Genomic DNA, 21,600 nt, shown 5'->3' with positions numbered 1-21,600 from the left:
AAAACAATCCTAGATCTTGATTGAAAATCAGATTGGAGAATGGGGATACCTGGTTTTGTTACATCCTTCACCCACAGGATTTGTTGATTTAAGAGGTTTTACCCATCTGAAATGTGAATTACCATAAAATCTGATTAAGTGTCCTAAAATTGATGATTAATGATTAAAAAACTCTGCCTGTTGGAAATATGAAGGGCACAGCAGGCTGAGTGAAGTGCTTGCGGAAAAAGCCCTGGAGGCTCAAAGAGGCTCCTGGTGCAGGGCTGGGGTCAACGAGGGGCCAGCCTGAGTCCGGGAGGATTTGTAGAAGGCAGTTGTGGGAAGGGATGTTGCAGAAGAGAGAGGAGCCAGATGACAGGAGGACTACAAAGGCAGGTGAGGAGTGTAGAGCTCGTGTACTAGAGAAGGGAGGATGGATTTCCACAAGCCGAGGAGCATGCGGTGAAACAGCATTTGGGGGTAATAAGACAGGTGACCTTTGACGGTGTGGAGAGGACAGAATCAGAGAAGCAGTTAGAAGGAGATTGGCTGAATCACTGATGAGAGTCAGACATAGATGCTCTCTGGAAGACTCAGTGGTAACAGATACATGAGAGACACTTTAAAGAAACAGTTAAACAAACCTTGTTGAGGATGCAGATGTATAGGAGAGAGGCCAGACGGGAGCCTCACAGCAATGTGGAGCAGGTCCTGTGGGGCACAACCCCACCTGAGCCTGACCTGGACTGGATGAGGGTACTTGATATCTTTGCTTAGCCCACGTTCTGAGAATATGTATTCATTTCACAGGAGAAATAGCAACACATTTGGTTACAGGCACTGCCCAGACCCCACTGGAGGGGAGTGTAATATAAGGATTGTGCATTGTGTTACATTGTCCCTAAAGAAGCAAACACTCTGATTCTGTAGTCCTTCTGTACCTCAGCTTCCAATAAGGGATTCGGGCCTCTGCTACAACTGCTTCTATCTGCTGATACCATCCACCCCCACTCTGCCCCATGTGGCAACCGAATATATACATGTATGGGTGAGTGGAACTGTAGTCAAAAATTTCAAGCAAGTTCAAAAGCCTCCAGAACTGTGAAGGAATCATTTAACTGGTCCATGTACTCTAGTTACCCAACTCACTTTTCTAGTGGTACCTGAAGCCATTAGGCCATATTCCTTCCCTTGTTCTATTATTCTTGTGGGTAGATATCAACAACTCTTTCTGTCCCAGGCCTTGAGGCCTGTCTAGAACCTCTTCACTCGGCTACAGGACTAAGGCTAGTAACTGAATAGTAGATGCAATCTCATGTGCCATCCAAAACCCTCTAAACTCAAGTGGGTGATTCCTCTTTTCACGGACCTTGGAGCCTAGCACTGCCATCTCAGCATCCACAGGTACAGCCAGAAACATGACCTCTCCTTCATGGACACGATTTCTGCCTTTATTGTCTGGGTCATTGGATGGTCTCACTGATAGGAAGGCACATCAGTTCTGGGAGGGATTAACAAAGGAAAACTTGGATTGGTCCTACCGCACCCTCTTTTCCTTTCAGGTGACACATGGGAGGATTGTCTCCAAGGGCCTGTGAATTTCCAAGGGTCAGAGGTGCAAACTTCACAAGCACAGCTGCAGAAAAGCACCCACGAGACCAATGATGTGCAACTACAGCCGGACCAGCATTTCGGTTGTGGTGACAGCAGAGCCACAGTCAGTCTTTCCTCCATCGTCTGGGGCTTTAACACTAATACTGATTCTGGAAACCAAGGGCCACTCTTCCCAGGTAAGTGAAAAAAAGAGGATTAGAAGCTCTAGTCATCACAGGGCTGTGGGTGGAGGAGGCAATGGGGTCCCTCCTGTGCCTACGATAGGTCCAGGTGAAATCTGTGATGCTCTAACAGAGCCAGAGAGCAAGAGCCTGGGGTTTAGGATCCGCTCTGCCTCAGGCCTTGGGTTTTCAAATTCCTGTTTAACTGAGCCAAGTTATTTATCTTCTTAGATATTTACACCTCACGTCCTCATCTGAACTCTTGAAAAATTCTATCTTCATTTCAGGGTTGTTGAGAATATTAAGCAACGTAACGTCCAGAGTGCCTGATTCAGTAAAAAAGGTTTCAGAACCACTATGAATATATAATCCCTAACCATTAGGTCTTTCTGGTGCTTAACATTTACAAAATGAATTCACGTGCATTGTATGCTCTGCGGTAGCATAGTTTTTATGATCTCCATTTTCTCTGGACCCCATTTACCCTTGCTTTCTCAGAAAGGCTTGTTGGCCAATATTTTCCTCTTCTCTCAACATCCACCCTCAAGACAATTTTCCCTGTTAGATGCTCTCAGTAACAGTGTATTAGGAACATTCTGTAGCAATGTAAACAGGGCCCCACAACTCACACTCCTGTTTGCTTTTCATATCCAGGTTATTTTTCTCGTTTTCTTCTCTTTTTAAAATAAAGGGCCACCCTCATCCATAAAGTGCACCGATCAGTCTCTTTGACGACATTCCCTGTAATTCACCCTCTTCACTCAGCTCCGTGGCCATGTCCTCAGTTTTCTTCTCCCCAGGATCCACCACTGCTCAGATTGTCTTAAAAGAGCTTTGAAACCCTCACATCCGTTTCACCCAGGACGAATGTATCCTTACCCTCCACCTCTCTCCACATCTGCACCGGAGCCTGGGGCTGCCTGGGGCTCTCCCCTCAGGTGATGGCCTCATCTGAGAAATGAGCAGAGCCCCACATCCTCGGCGGGGGTGAGATAAGAAGGAGCGCCCCTGTGGCACCAGGGAGAGTCTCATAGAAGGTGCTCAGGGAGCGCAGGGATGCGCAGCCCTGCCACATGCCAGTAGGTCTTGTGGTATTTAGTTGTCTCCTCTTCCCTCTAGTCTCTCCTTTTCTCGTCCTTGGCTTCCCACATTCCCAGCCAAGACCTAACCCCAGTGGCTCAGTCACCCTGTCTCCTACTCAATTTCCACAGAGGACTCAGCATAAATCCAGGCTTTGCATCAGACTTTGCAGCAAAGGATAATCTTAATAGACTTTTGGTTCATACTCCTCCACCCTGGGATCCCACCCCCAATATGTAACAGTTCATGTTTCCCACCAGAGCTTCGCTCTCTCATTCTTCTTATTTTCCTCCTTGCTTTTTCAAACTCAGCTCATCAGGAGTCCATTAGAACGATTCAGTCAATATCTCAACACGCTCATGTGTTTGTTCCTTTATACACACACACTTGTGAGTGTTGTTGCATTTTATCGTATCTTCCATGCCTTATTTAGATTGACTATGTATAAATATTACACATAGTATATATGCATATATATGTGAAATATATATTGATGCATATTTTTAAATTTTCCAGTTTCAGGCTTCCCGCACCTTTTTCTATCATGAGGTTTCCCTTCAACATGGACTTTGCTTGATCTCCACAATCTCTTCCCTCCCAATTGTACAACCTGTATCTGGAATGATTTCCTTGCCTTTGCCTTTTCTACCTAGGACCTTTCCGTTGTTATCAATTTTATTTTTCTTGACATTTTTTTTGGCATTTGGGAACATGTTTGTCCCATGGCAATCTTACTGGGTAGTGTAAGGAAGATCAACAAAAAGCACATATAAAAATGTCTCCATTGGCTTCACCTGACCATGGCCATTCAGGTGGCCTTTCTTGTTCCTGGACACTTTCCTTACTTGCTGTCCCTCTTGGGTGGGGGAATAAGTCATAGGAAGGTCATGAGTAACAATGGATCCTGTTGTCTGTGGTTTTATGTCAGAGCTGGGTTTGGATGCCTCCATCGGCATGAAGACCCCTCCCAAGCTGGAGGGTGAGGGCTCAGCTGCCAGCAAGCATGAGTGTCTGGTCTGCAGCAAGATTCATGCCTTAAGTGTCCTGAAACAGAAGATTATCAGAAGAAAACTGCTGTTCAGCACGTGGAGACTAGCATGCAGATTCCCTGGCCTTCAAGCTTAGGGTACAGAGGTAAGCGCACCTGAGGCTCTTCCATGCACTCCTGCCTTTTACTCTTCACTTAAGGTTACAGCTCAGTCTCACACTAATTTTCCTCTTCCTCCTTTGTGCCCTCAACAGCTGATGCTACCTCGTCTGGTCTTTGCTCTGTTTCCCATGGGGGCTGCCTCCCTGCCAGGCCCTTCCATCTCCTTCTCCTGTTTGTACTCTGAACCCTGTTCAGTCTCTGTAACTGCTCTCCTGATATTCCCTCTGACTATTCCTTTCAGCCATAGGGAGGCTCAGATCCATGGTCCTCCTCATCAGAAGAGCATCATTTAAGACACTGAAGACATGATGCTTCGCCTGATACCACATATTCTCTTGGTTTCTTCACCTTCCTTTCCTTGCCCATCCCCCCCAAATCCACTGCCTCTTCCTTCCAGGATCACGACTGAATGAATTACTTGCATGTGGGTTGGCTTTTGGAGGACCCAACCTCGGACAGCCCTTAACCCTCAACTTCTCCACCTGAATAAGAAATGCTGAAACTGAGGAAAAGAGCCCTGATTATAAAAACTAAATAAGAACCTGGGTCATAGGTGGGAGTCCTGGACTGGCCTGGAGTCAGGGCTCTCCTCGGCTCCAGGTGGGCAGTTCTGTGCTGATGTGCATGGGGCTTCCAGGGACTCACTGGAGCTGGCAGTAGTTGGAGGACAGTAGATGGCACGCTAAAGGGACAGTGGCCAAAAGGAGATGCAGAGGCCAGGTTTTCAAAATGCATAGACGTGAGGTGCATAGGCATTCAGACCTCTCCCTTTTTGCAAATGACTGCTTCTACATGTTCAGTAAGAATCCAGAAAAATGAACTGAGTTGGAATCTGAGGCCAGGGAATGGAGGAGAGCATTGGAGTGAATTACCTTTGGGCCAGATGTATGAAGACCCAGTTAGATACACAAGAATATATGATAATCATTGCTTCAGACAAATCTAATTGAGAAGGCAAGTTATTTATATGGGAATGTCGGAGAAAGGCCAAAAAAGCTTTAGGGCCAGTGGGAAAGAAGTCCATGGTGGACTAGAAGGAGAGAAGAAAAAGAATGGTATGAAACAGTGTAGGTCTAGTGAGTAGTTCTCAATCATGCAGTTAGAAAACAAGAAGTGGATGAGTTTTGATCTAACTTGAATGCCTTAACCCAATCTCTTCAAATTCTGATTGTAAAGTTCTGTGGTGAGGTTTGGGTATCAGTATTTTTAAAAGCTCTGCTAATATGCGTCTAGGGATTAGAAGGACTATGGATCTGGTAGGACGTCAGTAACCAGTATGGCAGTGTCCATCGTGTGGCTACTTCATAGAAAAGCTGAAGATCAGCCTTTAAGGGAATTAGCATTCTTCTCTCAACAGAACTATTTGTATAGCTCAGAGCAAAGAGAAAAAAGATAGATACGTAGGTTCGATATATAATCTCTCTGTTTGGATCCAATGTTTTTCACAATTTTTATAGTACAAGATACAATAAAAAATACACATTACATAGAAACCCACAGTATAAAATAGTACCTCCCCTTACCACAATAATGAACTGGAGTGTTTTCATTTCTACTGTTAAAATGCAACTTGCAGTTCACTAGTTACTAAATGGATTTCACAGCCTACTAATTGGCTCAGAACTGCAGATTCAACAAATGCATTTTTTATTTAAATTCTTTCTTTATGCAAAAGCCCCATAATGAATCTTAGGCCTCATTCTCCTATGTGTATCCTTTTTCATGCCCGTCTATACACTAGTGTAAAATGCTAGGAGAGACTCTTTCTTTGGGCAAAGTTAGAGAAAACAGTGATGAGAATCTAGTATAACTAAAACTAATGCTTTTTCCCTTTCACTTCAGAGTTGTGTTTGTCTAGAGGTTGAGAAGGTTTCTAGCAATGCTCTCGGGGGATCCAGCATGAAATCACCTTCATAGACTGTTGGTGTCCATGGGATGCAAAGGGGTTGGGCCGCCGTTACACTCCCTGCTCTCATTTTGCTAATTTCATTTTGAGTTCTCCCTGTTTCCATTCTTTCCTCAGCCCCTCTGGAGCAGGATTTCTCTGTAGAGCCTGATCCCTGTCCAGGAGGGTGACCAAACAGCCTCTATTAATTGCTGACACCTCCACATTGGAGCCTCTCCTCTCTGTTCCCCCAAGTGTATGGAAAGGGCCTGTGGCCTGGGTCCTAGACCAGGGTTGGCAACCACAGGCCACGTGGTTTTAGTTAGTCCTTAGTTCCTTGGCACCAGAGCTCCTCATCTGTAAAAGGTGGAACTGGACTTGGATACCTTCTGAGGTCCCTGTTGGCTCTCATATTGCAGGGCTCTCCCTGTAGCCGGTCCCTCCTCCTCAGAAGGCAGGGATGTAGAGGTAGAAGAGAGTGTATTTCTCCAGCAAGCATCTCTGCTCCCATAGCAGTCTGTTTCTGAATGTGTACGAGGGATGCTAAGTACATCCATCCCTGGTACATGTGAGAATGTCATCATTCGATTCAGATGAAGGGGTTCAAGAGTAAAGTGGCTGCTGCAGATTGGGTGGTAGGAAGCTGGCTAAGGCTCTGCAGCAGCTTGAGCTGCAATATGACCAAGCACTGGTGGGGTGAGGACAGGGGTCCCTAGATTCTGCTCCACAGGCTGGATGAAAATTTCAGGAGCTATTTCTGCTAACTTATGCATCTCACTTTCCCCTTCAGCCAGCCTGTGGCTCCCCCTTCAGCTCCTCCTGTCAACAGGAGCTCAGCCTGCCCGGGCCTCTGTCATCATGTAGCCATCCCTCCAGGCTCAGGTATCAGCAGGACCTAGGAAAACTCCCGTGTCATCTCTCTCTCTCCCTCTGTCTTTTGCAGATACCAGTTTCCCTAGCAACTAAGAAAAGATATTGCCAGTTTGGATGAATCCATATTATAAAATGTACCTTTTCCATTTGATGAAAAAAATCTACAACAGCAAGTCAAGTTCAAGCCTCAACAGAATATTGGAGGGATCCTTTCCTGAGAATCGACATCCCAACCAACAACCACTTTCCACACTCCAAAAGACAGATTTGATGGAAGAAATCCCAGCCATCAGCCTCCAAGTGTGATCAGTCACTAAGGAGACCAATGCTTTGATGGACACACAGTTTGGAGAGACCTTAACTCTTGTTCCTCTCAATATGCCTCCTCCACACACCAGCATCAGGAGCAACTGGAAGAAGGCAACATGTCAACCTGGTCATTCTTTGCCACTAGATGGACTGGACCAGGAGTAGATGGCATTAACTATGCAGTGTTCTTGCTGAAAATGTTTAGCCTGAGTTTCATTACAAGGTAGTGATCAGAAAACTGCAGAATTTAGGCCACTGAGCAAGACAGCTGGCCAGTCTTTCTTCAAACAGTCAAGGTCTCCACAACTAAGACCACAAAAAGGAGAAGAGATGTTTTGGGTTCCAAAGGCCTAAAAAGATTATGCTACTATATTTCTCTAGGCCTTGGGAACCTCAAGCCTCTCCTCACCTTTTGGTAGCTGTCTTCAGTGGTGGTGGCATTGACTTGTTTGCAGAGGACAGGTCAGTTGTCTGGCTCAAAGGCCTACAGTTTGCCATTGTCTGATCATTTCCTCGTGATTAAATTCAGGGGGAACCTTTTTGCCTAGAACACCACCTAGTGCATGCTGTGTGCTTCCTAGCGCAGCCCCTTTGGAGGCTGAGAGTGTCCACTTTGCCTGTCACCACTATTGTCATTTTAGCATTGGACACTTTGTTGTGCAGGGCTTCATGAGATCCATTCATTGGAAAGACATGTTTGCTGTCTATAATCAGTAATTTGATTAGTGGTGCTTTGAGAGTGTATGAATATCTTATTCTATGGTGCTTTCTCTAAAATTTTACCAGCCCTTATCGATCCCTGATGTGTGTCAATTATCTTTGTGCTCCTCTATGTGCAGAGTCTTTGCCGGTTCCTCTACTTCTGTGTGGCTCCCACACCTGGCTAAATACAAACCAACTGGAGTCCACGGTGTCCTCTGGCCCTTGGTTGGGGCAGGGTTATGACTGGTGTCCTTGACTCTCTCTGTTAGTCCCTAGCCCTCTGAAATGCACGTGGAGAGTTCCTGCTGCCATTATCCTAGGTGGATCTGTGCTCTCCTATCATTCTTTTTCAAATGCAGGTTTTCAATAGTACACAAAATAGAATTATATAAGAACACCCCCATCTCTGTTAGCCACGACCAACAAATATCAGCTTATGGCTGCCCTTGTTTTACTACAAGCCACCCACTTACCTTTCCCTATATTCTGTAAAGCAAATCTCAGATATCATATTTCGTCTGTCATTTTGCCAGTATGTTTCCGTAAATGAGGACTCTTTTTGAAAGTATTCTCATCATAGCATTATAATTGTTCATAAATTAATTCAGCATCTTTAATGTCATAAAAGAGTGCTCAAATTTCCCATTATTGTTTTTAAGTTATTCTTTCTTGGGACCCAAAGAAAATGCACAAACTGTAATTAGTAGGATATGTGTTGAAGTCTTTACACACATATTTACTCTGGGTTCCTTCCTCCCTCCCTCCCTTCCTTTCTTCCCCTGCCTCTTCCTTCCTCCCTCCCGTTGTCCCTCCCCCCCTTCTTTCCTTGCTTCCTTCCCTCTCACTCTTGCTCCAGCTCTCTTGGTCTCTTGCTGTCCTTTTCTTTTCCTTTCTTAAATCATTCATTTGTTGAAGAAATGGAGTTGTTTGTTCTGTAGCATTCCCACAATGTAAATTGTATAACTGGGTGTACTTTAATAAATTCTTCCGTCCTCCATACTTTCTTTTTGGTGGTAGAATCTAAAGCAGTGCTGGAATATAATGAAATTGCAAACCACATATGTAATTTCAATTTTCCGAGTAACCACATTGAAAACTGAAAAGTATAAGCACACAATGATACAAATATTATCTTCTACACAGCTAATTAATGCTGCACATTAAGGGAAACATAATTCTACCAAAGCTTTAAAGTTGTGTTTAATAGAAAAATGTTGTGCATATCTTCAGCCTTTAAGTTTACATTCACATGAATTATAAATTAAATATAATTAAAAGCCAGTTCCTTAGTCGTCCTAGCCACATTCTAGGTATTCAATAGCCATATGTGTCTAGTGGCCCCTATTTTGGACACAGTAGATACAGAGGCAGAGGAGATTGTGTTTGGTATCCTGGCAAGGGCACCTCAGAAGTGGTGTGTGCTCTCTGATCAGGAGGCACATCAACTCCTGTGTGTTTCCTCAAATAATGTTAGCAGCCCTTGGAGTTCAAGGCCTAGATCCGTTAACTAGTTATGTGGAGCAAAATGGTGATATTCCATGGCCATGTGTTATCTAGCTGGTACACTTGAATAAAAAAAACTTCCCCTTAGTACTAAATACTGTTTAGTTACTTAGTGGTTCCCTCTGTAAAGAAAACTGCAGCTTAATGAGCAATTCCCCAAGCATCCTCCATGGTCACCAACTAATTTCTTTTATTTCTTTTTTTTCCCCCTGTGCTAATGTGAAATCAAAGTTTCAAACACATTGAAGTATTTCAATTCATTGCAATAGAGTCCTTACTGATACTCCAATGATCCTCTCTTTCAGCAGTGAATGTGCCTTTAAGCTGGCTCCTTTCTCCTTTTCATAAGATTTTAAGAGTCTTTGAGACCTTTGTAGATATCACTATGACAAGGTGCTTCTGTCTCATCTGCCCCTGACCGGGACTCAGTCATATCTCTCAAAATCTCTGATTCCTTTCTGTGAAAAACATTATTCCCAAATCAAATTGTGTAACCTAAAGACACTCAATGGAAGTGGTTGAATTCTAGACCTTTGCAGTGGACAGAGCTAGCAAATACATACTCATATTTGTATGTGTTCATGCATTCACATATATTCACATTCACAATTCAAACTCAGAACTACAGGCTTTGATTGAATGTCTGTCTTTCAACTGAGACTCTTTTCTCTAATACCACTAGTTTTGTTTTTAAGGGCACTGGGAGTAATAGAAATACAATATCTTATACCGCCTCCTTTGCTTTTCCCCACACTATATTGACAAAAGAATAAAGAAATACCCAACAATGCCAATCATAACACAATTGACGAAAGCAGGTGTTAAAATTTTGTCACTGTTCTGGGGTACACATAAATTATTATGTTTTATACTCTCTTCGGCTAGTTCTTATCCATGTGGCTGTTCCACAGAAGGCCTTGCACAAAAGGTTTATGTGTTACATTGTGTTTTCCATATCCAGAGGCAACATTTGAAAAAGGAATTTAAGTTTATAATGATAAAAAATTAAATCTGGTTTCCACCCAAATCTAACCAAACAAAGTATATTCGCTACAGGCTAGCCTTGATGAGAAGCTCTGCAAGTGTCTCAAAGGCCTGGGTGGAGAGGGGTCAGGGAGCCCTGGTCTCCCCAGACGCTGGAATCCTTGGCCTTTCTCCTCTTTCTGGCTGAGCTTGGGATGAAAGCACGGGACTTCCTGGGGTCAAGATTGAAATCTCAGCCTAACAGCGGCTTTTCGTGTCCAATGGAGACTTAGGAGCTAGAAATTCTGAATAAAATCGGAACACAGTGGAATAGGATCAATCAAACTTCAGAATAGAATAGGCACCTCAATACAGCACTACCCATTCGGGTCTGGAACCATAAGAGGCTGTCACCCTGTCTGACCAGCAACATCACAGCCCCCCACAGCGACCCCTGACTCACAGGGAGAAGCGCGCAGTTACGCCTGCGGTGTGACGCCCCCTCGCGGGGCAGGACTCAGGCGGCGCAGCCTCTGCCTTTTACCCCCGAGACCCAGGGGGCCCCGATGGCGGGGTGGCACTGGCTTGGTCGCTGCGCCACTTGGCGGCGGGGCCGGGCCTCCGATGGCCAGAGACGGGCTGACCGCCCGGGGCCAGCGGGGACAGCCCGGGCTCGTCCCCCACCTGCGCGCCACCTGCCCATGTGGACCGCGCAGGTCGGAGAAGCAGGTTTTCTTGAGAAGGAGCCAGCAGAGGTCAGGGACGCGGATGCCAGGTGCCTGCGGTGGCAGGAACAGGAACCGGAGGAACGCGGGCTTCGGCAGGAGACTGAGTTCTGGCTGCGGGAGTAAAAGACGCCGGCGCGGCCTAAAGGGAAAGGTCCCACCGAGACTCGAACTCGGATCGCTGGATTCAGAGTCCAGAGTGCTCACCACGACACCATGGAACCGCCGCAGGCCCGCCCCTCCCGCCGCGGAGCCAGGCCGCGCGCAGCCCCGCGGGCCCAGCACCCGCCTCCCGCCGGGCGCTCTCGTCCCCCCGCCCCGAGCCCGCTTCCTCCGCGACGCCAGGAGGCGCCTGACTCGCCTGCCCTCAGGTTTGTACGTCGTGGAAAGACACGAAGTCCATTCGGGAGGAGCGACCGGGAAGGGCTTGGCGGCCTCCCCCAAATGCGCCTGCTCTGCCGGCATTTCTAGAGTTTTCTGCCCTGAGGTAAAATTCCCGCCAGAAAAAAAAAAAAACCCAAACGCCAAAAAACCCGCAAACTTCCTTTCCCCTTCTTTGCAGTTGTCCTCTCGCCGCTGCCCTGGGAGCTCTGAACGTCCTCAGGACAGGGCTAGGCACGTCGTGGGGTGTCCCCTCCCTGGGACCCAGGTGCAAGGGTAGACGCGCGGGGCGCTGCCGGCTTCGTCGGGGGACGGCGCGTCCTCTCTCTGTTGGGAACCGGATGGGAGCCGAAGCGGCCGCGGCCCCACCCGTCGCACCGCGAGCACCCAGGCCGCTGGCGCCCTGAGGGGTGAGGTCGGGTGTGAGCAGCTGACAGTGTTTCTTCTGGGCTCTTTCCTGCCTCCCCTTCGTGCTCCTCCTCCGCTTTCCGGGTTCACCCCCTCTCCGCCCACCCGCGTCCCCGAGACTGAGGCGGCCGCTGGGTCCTGGGAGCGGAGCTCAGCGCGGCCCACGGGCTCCCCGTCGACGTTTCCAGCCTCCGGACGTTTATATGGCTCAGCGGCCAGTTTTAAAGTTTTGAACGTCGGCCACTTTTGAAAGCCTGTCCCAGCCTCGCATTCCGCGGAGGGGGACGCGCAGGGAAGAGGGGCACAGGGCGGGCTGCAGCCCCAGAGGCTGTGGCGGTCCCCTGTCACCTGAGCGGAGGCTCCCGAGGCGGCGAGGAGCAGGCGGCCTGGCGCATTCCCTGGTATCAAGGCCCTCATGTGCCCCATGTGAGAACAGCGTGTCCTGAGTGGCCAGTCTGAGTGTGTTTTCAGAACCGGAGGGAGGGGTTGGGGGGCACGTTCTCACCCCGTGGCAACAGCAGAAGAGTGTGTAATGCGGCTCTGTGAGTACAGTATGCGAGCGTGCTGTTACCTGGAAGACTGGTGGTTCAAGCCACCACGGAACATGCGAGTCGTACTTCAACTCATTTTCCTGCTTCCCATTCTCAAAATTGACCAAAGCCTCCTGAGCTGCGTTTATCTTTCAGGCAGCGACCTCATCCGGTAGCTCTCAGTTCCTGTCCTCCCTGTCCTTTGCTCTGTGGCCGCGGGTGGGGCAGCTGCTGAATCTGAGTCGTCCTGGATCTTCACCGACCTCGGCCCTCCGATGGTTTCTGCCCGCCGTCACCACATTCCAGTGTTCTCTCTGCACCATATGGAGCTCTGCGGCCACCTTGACCTACATGTTTCCACAGCCAGATTCCAGGGGAACTGCCAGGCTGCAGAGGCTGATGGCATAGGCCTGGTCAGACTCCAGGTTGGTGCACCTCAAGGGCTAGTATTAACTATGCCGTTATAGGATGCCAGCAACACTTTGATTTGAGGGTGTTGCATCATTACATTTTTTTAAAAAATTTATGACATTACTTGTTAGAACAGTTTTAGGTTTACAGACAAATTGAGCAGATAGAGAGTTCTCACATATGCTCTGTTCTCTCTCACACAATTTCTTCTATTATTGGTATCTTGCATTGTTGTGGTACAGGCGCCGGGGAGATCCCATGATCAGGAAGATGGTTTTCCAAAAAAAAAAAAGGCTTATCCATTGCACTCCGGATGTACTGAGCCCTTTGATTTCTCCAAATTTAGGAAACTCGACTGCACAATTTGTGGTAATGGGGGACAGTGTTTGCACACTCTCCTGACAGGTAATGGTTAATAACAGACCACTGTAAATATATTCAGTAGTTTGGGCAGATTCTTGGGGAGCATTTCCTAGATACATTTTCCTGGAAGATAAACCTTCCTACTCCCCTTCTAAGTTTGTTTTGGGGAAAAATGCTGTATTCCTTTCCAGGGCCAGACTGAATTGACAACCATCATAGTTGATGAGGATTAAGGCCCTAATCAGCCAATGAAGAACACTTTATTTCAGACCAGTCCCATTCCCCATTTTCTGCTGGAAAGAAAGTGGACCAGCTTATTCCTTTACTGCAGAACCACCACCAGAGGTCTTAAACTCAGGGAGACCTGTGTGGCCAGGTGACTGCCTCTTGCAGCCCCGGGAGGACAGATATTTCTAATACCTCACCTAGCTTTCCCGTCTTTCTTTTCTTTTGTATAACTGGCATGGCAATACACCCAAGAAACAGTAGTATCTAGCGCTGTGTCCCCTGCTTAGCAAATAAGGCACAGGGTCATTTTATACCACCAAGAGGAGGAAGATCCTGTGAGTGGAGGACTTTGTGGGGTCTCTTTTGGAGCAACCGATGAGGTTCCTGAGAGAGGGTCTGGGAATCTCTGCCCCTCTTTCAGTGCCTGGGTTGTAGCCCACCAATTTGAAATGTTTGGTGTCTCTCCCTGGTTCCTCAGGGAACATAAGTCAGCCTGGAAGCAGTGTTTCCTAAGAGATACTCCACGAAAGCCCCAAAGCTGGAACTTTCCATTGGGCCACTTTGTAGTCACGTTCACCCTTCCTTTGAAGGACCTTTTGGAGAATAGGAATAATCAAGGGTGACATGCTTTTCAAGAGGCATCTCCACTCACAAAGGACTGGTTTTCACCACAGACCTCAAGGGAACATTCCCTCAGCCTTTGGGCAAGGGGCTATGGGGTTTGCAATCCCCAACATAGAGTCAGGCCAGCATTGTCCTTAAAACGGGTATGGTGCTTTTAAAATACACTTTTTGTTTTTGGTCGTAGAGTTGATATACATTATTATATAATTTACACATGTACAATATAGTGATTCACAACTTAAAGGTTACATTCCATTTATATGTATTATAACCTATTGAGTATCTTCCCGGTGTTGAATAATATACCCTTGTAGCTTATTTTATTCATAATAGTTTGTACCTCTTCATCCCGATCCCTAGGTTGCCCCTCCCCCTCCCCCTCCCCACTCCCCTCTGGTAACCGCTAGTTTGTTCTCTATGTCTGTGAGTCTGTTTCTGTTTAGTTTTATTCACTAGTTTGTGGTATTCTTGAGGATTCCACATATAAGTGATGTCTGACTTCTTACACTTGGCACAGTACTCTTCAAGTCCATCCATACTGTTGCAAATGGCAAAACTTCATTGATTTTTTTAAGACTGAGAAGTATTCCATTTACTACATATACCTCATATTCTGTATCCATTCATCTGTTGATGGACACATAGATTGCCTCCCTATCTTGACAATTCTAAATAACCCTGCTATGAAAACTGGGGTGCATGTATCTTTTCAAATTAGTGTTTTGGGGTTTTTTTGGATGCATACCCAGCACTGGAATTGTTGGGTTATGTGATAATTCTGTGCCCACTAACCATGTGTCAAGGTTCCCTTTTCTCCCCATCCTGGCCAGTGTTTGTTATTTGTGTTCTTTTCGATGACAGCCATTCTGATAGGTGTGAGGTGACATCACACTGTGATTTTGATTTGCATTTCCCTGATGATAGTTGATGTTGAGCTTTTTTCCTGTTGGCCATCTGTATGTCCTCTTTGGGAAAACGTCTGCTCAGGTTTTCTGCCCATTTGTTAACTGGGTTGTTTGGGGTTTGTTGATGTTGAGTCCTACAAACTGTTTATATATTTGGATATTAGCTCCTTATCAGTCAAGTTTAAGGGTTTTCCTTCGTTCACAGTCTTACCCTGGTTGTGACTGTGCTTTTTATTTTGTAAAAGTTTCTTTTCAGGATCTTGATAGATATTTTCCAACTGTGATTTTATAAAGGGGGTGCCACACGAATACACACTAACAGAAACTGGATTTACTCTCCCACTTGAAACAGCAAAAGAAAGCAACAACAATAAACTGGACAAAATAGATGAGACAGAGATTTTCAAAAGACTGGCCATCAGGCAGTAAAGGTCAGTGAGTGATCCTGAGAGATGAGAAACAAGCAGATGAGCCTACATTTGCTCCAGTTTACCACCTGGAGAGAGTTTCCAAGCAAGGCAGGGGAGAGGAAACTGAAAACAAGCCAGTGGACTTCATTGAGTTGAGGACACTGAGCTGAGTCATTGCACCTCATCCTCATCTTCCCTTTCAGCAGGTGGAACCTATTGGTGTCTGCTCTTGTTATTCTACCTACAGAGAGATACCTAGGCTGAGCTGGGAACAGTCATCTTCACACTTTCTTCAGTAAGGAATGTGTACCCTCATTCGTATCCCACAGTAGAATTAGCACAGTGCTTTACCCACAGGGGCTTTGTAAATGCATTCGTGGAACTCAGCTAATTTAGGATCCAAGTCATCTAGATGAGCAGAGATATTATATTTTGTACAACATGATGGGATAGAGGAGTGACTCAAGGAGTGTTAGATTATTCTGTTTCTAAGAGCACTAAAGAGATATCAGGCACGTGAAAGCCAGGATTTTACTGCTAGACCCCACTACATTCTCACTGCAAACTTGGAAGTTGCTTTACTCCTTTACTTTGCTTACTGGATCTGAAATGTAAGGGTAAAGCACCAAGTTCTAAAATTCTAGGAATATGACCAATATTTAAATTGTCTTTGAAATGGGGAGAGAATTTGAAGTCTAGAAGGCATTGCCTTTTGTAAGAGAAGACAGATAGTCCCTGATTGTTATGACATGATGAAACTATAAGACTTATTCAATTTGCCTGTTCCTTTCTCCTACTGACCAGGACATAGACAGTAGAGACAGACATCAGCAGTTTCCTCTGGAAACGCTGGCAGTGTTGGCTACTTTGAGCCAACATAGATTGCAGATGTTAGTTGTATCATGAGAGGATGAAATCTGGCTGAGAGCCACAGTTGTTGGACCTGGATTGGTCACCAGCTGTTGATAAAGAAAGAAGGGCGGCCACGAGAAACACTGAGGTCATCCCTAGGCAGCATGGGTCACTTCCTCCAGTGAATCCACCCCCATTACACTTCTCATGACTTTTTGGTCGCTGGACTGAGAGCTCCAGGAAAGTTGGAATACCCTTTTAATCATCTCTGTGTTCATGTCTCCTGGCACCGAATCAAGCTGTGAGTAGGGTCTCAGTGACATTTGTTCACTGATTGAATAAAAGTGGTTGCAAATCTTCCACCTTTTCAACTACATTCCTTCCCAAATGTGCTCTCAGAGATACTCTGCTTTCTCCCAAGATGTAGCAAATCCCCTTCCTTAAGGACATGCCTGCCCTACATTATCCACGCCCTTTGATCCAGACCTCTGGTGACTCTGATGAAGACCCACCTCTCCACAGTGATTCCTCTCAGGGGTTCACTGTCATTAGGAAGAGATGTCCTTGGCCTCCCCTCCCATCCTCTGGTCTGCCACAACACCTAATTGAGAAGAGCCCCACACTTTGTTGAAAGTATCCACTTGGATTCTTCTTCCCACTGCTTTGATGTCCTCAGGTAAATCTTACTGATAGCTGAACTCCAAGTTGTTCACAAAGCATGAGGAAAAATAAACCCTCACAAATACTTAAGAAATACTGTGTGTAAAGTCTTTCCAAGTGTAAATGTGGAAGAATATTACTAGTATCTCTGCTTCAGATGGAAGGGTCCCCTTACCCTGCCCCCTCCTGACCTCAGGGCAAAACTGGTGAAGGAAAGAATGGACATCTCCATCCCTTCTCCAAACATTCTTTCTCCCTCTAAGCTCACGCTTACTTGGGGCATCTGCTGTGGGGGCAGCTGCGGGTGCAAACAGCAGGGTCCAGCACAGAGCCTCAGGGGCTCCTCCTCCTCCTTTTGGAATTGGTGCTCCCAGCAGTGCAAACGAACCCTGATCCATGCTGTGGATCTCCTCGGCAGGTGCACAGGTTCACTGTGGAGTAAGTTACTCTCTCAGTCCTCCCTGCTCAGCTCAGGCTGCTCCTTGAGGACGTGGATAATGCTGTGTGCACTCTTCACTTTCCCTTGATTCTTGTGAACTCAGCTTGTCCTTCTTTTCATCTCTGCTGGCAGCCAACTGCTCTACCATTTCTTTACCCTTCTTTGTGTTATTCCGTTCTTCCAAGCTGCTGATTTTCTTTCTTCCATCTCCTCTATCATTTATGTCTTTTCAGGGTTTGGGCTTGGCTTAGGCTCCTGCATGAGACACACAGAGAAGATACCAAGGTCTGCTCTTGGCTGCAGTTCCCAGGTCCCATTTAATATGCATCTCAGTCTCTTATGCATTCAGAGAAATGTGAACTGAAAGGGACTTTGGAGGACTTGAATAACAGCTTTTTTTTACTGATAAAGAAACTGATTCCCAAAGAGAACAGGAGATTTCCAAAACCCTGGGAACAACTTAGTGACGGTAGAACCATCACACAGGTTTGGACACAGGCTACGCTGTCCGAAGCGTACAACACACTGTCCAGGAACCTACAGCTGAAATTCAGAGGACATTGTGTCAAACATCAGTATTTCTACTGGTAAAATAAAGTCTGATTATTTATACTCAGTCAATTTTCAATCCCTGCTGACAAAATGGGAGCAAGGAACATGTGTATGAAATACACCACGGTCATCCTTAAAAAACATATATGTGATTCTCTGTAAAACACCTGGCTCTGGTGCTAGAGGTCATCTTCCTGAGAGCAGGTGCGCTGTGTGGCTTGTTCACCCCTCCTCCCCAGTGCCTGCTCCAGAGCCTGCCAGATAGAACATTCGGTAAATATTTGTCAAGCAGGTAAATATAGGTAACAAGGAGAAACTAACTTTTACTGATGTGTTCTAGTGCTACCGTATTTCCAGTCCGATCCTATCCTAGGACTGTGCTGTAGCAACGAGAGCACAGCCCTAGGAATAGCTGTCCAAGATGCAAATACCAGCTCCACCGCGTACCAAGTTTGCTGTACATGATGATTTCATTACCGTCTTTGAGCATATGGTTCTCATGTATAATGGAGAAGAATGTATAATGTAAAACAGAGAAAGTAGTATTAACCTTGGATGAGTAACTATGTGGAGGCTGAGCTCCTCAGGCGGAGGCCATCTTGCCCTGTCTCCTCCAAACCAGGTTCTGACCAGAGAGAAATGTGTCCCTGCTTCTCAGGCTGGTGGAAGACACTCCCTCATGGTCCTCTCAGACGGGGGCAGCCCCTTCCTTGGCTGGCCTGCTTCGTCGCGTGGGGGAGGCGTGGGGAGGATGGGAGCAGGAGGAGCAGGGACGAGGCGGAGGCGTGGGAAGAAAACAAGCCTGGGGAGATGCTAGGGGAGGAGGGGGCCGAGGAGCGGAAACTGGAGGCAGAGGAAGAGCGTGAATGCCAAGGAGGCGCTCGTCTCTGGTCCCAGAATGGCAGCTGCCCTCTCGTGAACTTCGCCTGACCTCATGCTGGACACACACCCCCCCCACCTCCCTCTCATCCTCCTTTATTCCCACAAGAGCAGCCTCTCATCACTCCCCGCACCCAGCCCTCTTACACGCCCTGATTTGGGGGATACTTTCCTTTGTCCCTCGGTTTCCCCAGAGCTGGGCACAGATTCCTCACCAGCAGCCAAACCCTTGCCTGTGGTTCTGTAGAGTCCGAAGCACAGAAATCTCCCAGGAGAAGAGCAAATGCAGGCCACGTGGGGTCATGGGGTCACTCTGCAGACTCCCAATCCAGTTGTCCAAGTAATGCTATGTTGATATTTGGGAAGATGTCAGACTTGTTTAAAAACAACAACAACACAACTCTAAGAAGCTCCTTGGTGCAGGTCATTGTTACATGGAGTAAATTACACTCTGAAATCCTAAACCGGGTGCTCAATCCTCATTCTAAAGTCGCAGACCAGCCTGAAGAAGGGCAGGGCAGGCTGTGAGTACTAATTACAGGAAATGAACAAAACTGGGGCAGATCCCACAAAGGCCCAGGTAGGAGAAGCAGCTTAGGCCAATGGCTAAGTAACCATCTGTATTAGTCAGCCTGGGCTGCCGTAAGAAATTACCCTAGACCGGGTGGCTTAACCAGAACTCTGTTTGCACACATTCTGGGGGCTGGAAGTCCAAGATCAAGACGGACGTTCCTGCCAATGCAGTTTCTGGTGCGAGCTCTCTACCTGGCTTGCAGACAGCGGATGCCTCCCTGGGTCCTCACATGGCCTTTTCTCCTTGCTTGAGCTGGGGTAGGGCAGGAGCCCAAGCTCTCTGGTATCTCCTCCTGTAAGAACACTAATCCTACCTGATCAGGGCCCCAAGCCCATGGATGCATTTAATCTAAGTGACTTCCTTAAAGGCTCCTTCTCCAAATACAGTCCCACAGGGATTAGGGTTCCAGATATGAATTTGGGGGTGGGGGTGGGGGGGACACATCCATTCAGGTGCTAACACCCTCCACAGCCTCCTCCTCCCATGAAGGCGCTTGCAGCCCTCAGCTCTGGTCCCTGGGAACTTTCCAGGCACTGGGTCCCTTCGATTCCTCTCCTCACAGACTTCCTCCTTCTCTCTCTCTGACTCAGAGGCCTCCACATGAGGCACAGCTGTTGCCTGGCTGACACTCAAAGGCAGTGGACTGACTTGCGTTCACCTGGATGACTTTCAGAAGACAGGGGCCACCACTGACTGATACGCTTGCAGAAATGTGTTCACCGAGGAGACGGGCTGTGGTGGCAGAATAATGCTTCCCCAACGATGTCCACATCCTGATCCCTAGAGTGTGTGAACATGCTACCTGACATGGCGAAAGAGACTTTGCAGGTGTGATTACATTCAGGCCCTTGAGATGGGGAGGTTGTCCTGGAGGGCCCCATGGAATCCCAAGGGTCCATGTAAGTGAAAGAGGGAGGAAGGAGAGTTGGGGTCAGAATAATGCGTTCTGAGAATGACTTGATCATCCGTGACTGGCTCTGAAGACGGAAGGGGGCTATGAGAGTAGAATGTGGGCACCTTCCAGAGGCTGGAAAAGGCAAAGAAAGAGATCCTCCCCTAGAGCCTCCAGAAAGGACCTCAACCCCACTGTCACATTGATTTTAGCCCAGTGAGATGCATCTTGGAATTCTGATCTCCAGAACCATAAGATAATAAATGTGCGTGGTTTTAATTCACTAAGTGTGTGGTAATGTGTTACAGTAGCAACAGGAAACTCCTACAGTGGACATCGGTGGCCATTTGTTACCATGGCTGTAGACCAATTACTCTAGCCCCAGAAATGTGAACTTTCAAGCTTGTCAATTCTCAGTGGAGATAATGTAAATAATACTGGATGGTGTACCAAACCATCCCCTTATAAGAGGCTGAAACCCTCACCCTGGGCTCAGGGATAAACGTCTAGTACGCTCTGAGGCTGGGTGGTACACGCGTGTATATTTGAGACAGGGTTGCATGGCCTTGGGCACTGGATTTACAATGTTCTCCACGGGGCTAGCTGCAGGGGGTTTTATCTGAACCCCCTGCCTGTGTATGAGGAGCTTCCCACATTCCACAACTTTTAAGGATCACATACTGGCTTTCACAGTTTTCCTAGGGGCTAAGATGTGGGTCTATTACCAAGAGCTGGCCAATCCCCATGAGTAACAATGACCCCAGCATTTGACAGGAGTTGAGAGACACAAGGAGTAGGCCCTGGGGAAATTCTTCCTGTCCCGTGCAACAGAAGACTCTCCCCACCTCCAGATCCTTAGTTTAACACCGACCAGGTGCAGCAGAAGTCGCAGAGCCATGGGCGGTGTCTAGTGTCCAGGGCCAGTACTGTCACCTGTGCAGAGCCACAGGGGTTGTCACTCAGCAGGGGGCACCCGTGCCCTTCCCGTTTGGTCTGTGTGCTCCCTTCCATTGGCCTTGCTTATTCCTCCCTGTTTGTAGAGCCTGGTTCTCCAGTTGGCTGGAGAGTCTCTGAGCTAGCACTATCCCTTGAAGAAAGTATATTTCAGAGGAAAGGAGCCAGAGTCTATTTCTGATGGCTGCAGAGAGAGAAAGGAGGGGAAAGGGAGAAAGCAGGGAGGAGGAAAGGAAGCTTCTTCCTGGAAGTTGGCTGGGTGCTGAGTTCCTCTGCGTCTAGGATTCTCCGCAAGAGTCACTTTCCCCCTTAAGCCAGAGGCACCCTCAAGGATCCAGTCACTCCACTCCTTGCTCTCTGGTCTGAAAACACAAGCTGGCTTCCTTCTCCAGCCTCCGCGGCCCCGGCCCCCACCCCCACCCGCAGGGCGAACCAGTCTTACCCAGAAAGAGAAAACAAATCAACAAACAAACCAACCGCACTCTCCGAGCAAACACGTCATCTTTCTATCCCTTCTTTTGGTCATCCGCTTCTTTTTCAGAATCTTCATTTCTCATATTCTGTTCGGTGAGGAAAGCAAAAGCACGGTCCCTG

At 47.2% G+C, this 21,600-nt stretch overlaps 2 non-coding genes across 2 annotated transcripts; one reads left to right on the top strand and one right to left on the bottom strand.

Moving 5' to 3' along the window:
- Nucleotides 1-11,096: 11,096 nt before the first annotated feature.
- Nucleotides 11,097-11,168, bottom strand: TRNAQ-CUG (transfer RNA glutamine (anticodon CUG)). Its single transcript has one exon. It is a non-coding gene; the product is annotated as a tRNA-Gln (tRNA).
- A 1,742-nt stretch (nucleotides 11,169-12,910) lies between these two features.
- LOC130841980 (U1 spliceosomal RNA) lies at nucleotides 12,911-13,075 on the top strand. The gene has a single exon (XR_009050319.1). It is a non-coding gene; the product is annotated as a U1 spliceosomal RNA (small nuclear RNA).
- Nucleotides 13,076-21,600: the final 8,525 nt, after the last annotated feature.

This window comes from Hippopotamus amphibius, chromosome 1 (genome assembly GCF_030028045.1).
Source record: "Hippopotamus amphibius kiboko isolate mHipAmp2 chromosome 1, mHipAmp2.hap2, whole genome shotgun sequence".
NCBI lineage: Eukaryota > Metazoa > Chordata > Mammalia > Artiodactyla > Hippopotamidae > Hippopotamus > Hippopotamus amphibius.
This window is presented reverse-complemented; position numbering and strand designations above follow the sequence as displayed.